At 45.7% G+C, this 562-nt stretch overlaps 1 non-coding gene across 1 annotated transcript; it reads right to left on the bottom strand.

Moving 5' to 3' along the window:
* Positions 1-209: 209 nt before the first annotated feature.
* On the bottom strand, positions 210-313 carry LOC112763692 (small nucleolar RNA R71). The gene has a single exon (XR_003182921.1). It is a non-coding gene; the product is annotated as a small nucleolar RNA R71 (small nucleolar RNA).
* Between the last annotated feature and the right edge of the window lie 249 nt (positions 314-562).

The following is a 562-nucleotide window of genomic DNA, read 5'->3' as shown; positions in this document are numbered from 1 at the left end:
ACCAACACCTCACAAAATTCTTGAGAATTTGCGACACTGTGAAGTCCAATGGAGTCCAGGAAGATGCCTATAAACTGCTCTTGTTCCCATTTTCACTTAGGGACAAGGCAGCTAAGTGGCTGGAATCATTCCCAAGGGGGAGCCTAACAACCTGGGATGAGGTGGAAAGCAAGTTTCTGGCACGTTTCTACCCCCCACAAAAGGTCAATAGGCTTCGATCTGAGGTTCAGACTTTTAGACAACAAGATGGTGAGACGCTCTACGAGGCATGGGAGAGGTTCAAAGAATTGACAAGGAAATGCCCGCCAGACATGTTCCATGACTGGGTACAATTGCATATTTTCTATGACGGACTTTCTTATGAATCAAGGAAGGCTGTAGACCATTCATCAGGAGGTTCATTGAACAGGAAAAAGACTGTGGAAGAAGCCATTGAAGTGATTGGGACAGTGGCTGAGAATGAGTACTACTATGCTTCAGAGAGGCACAACACTAAGGGAGTCATGGAGCTGAACCATGTTGATGCAATTCTAGCCCAAAACAAGGTGTTTGCCAAGCAACT

The sequence above is a fragment of the Arachis hypogaea genome, chromosome 2, assembly GCF_003086295.3.
Source record: "Arachis hypogaea cultivar Tifrunner chromosome 2, arahy.Tifrunner.gnm2.J5K5, whole genome shotgun sequence".
Lineage (NCBI taxonomy): Eukaryota > Viridiplantae > Streptophyta > Magnoliopsida > Fabales > Fabaceae > Arachis > Arachis hypogaea.
Note: the sequence above shows the minus strand (reverse complement) of the source record. Positions and strands in the feature narration are given on the sequence as shown.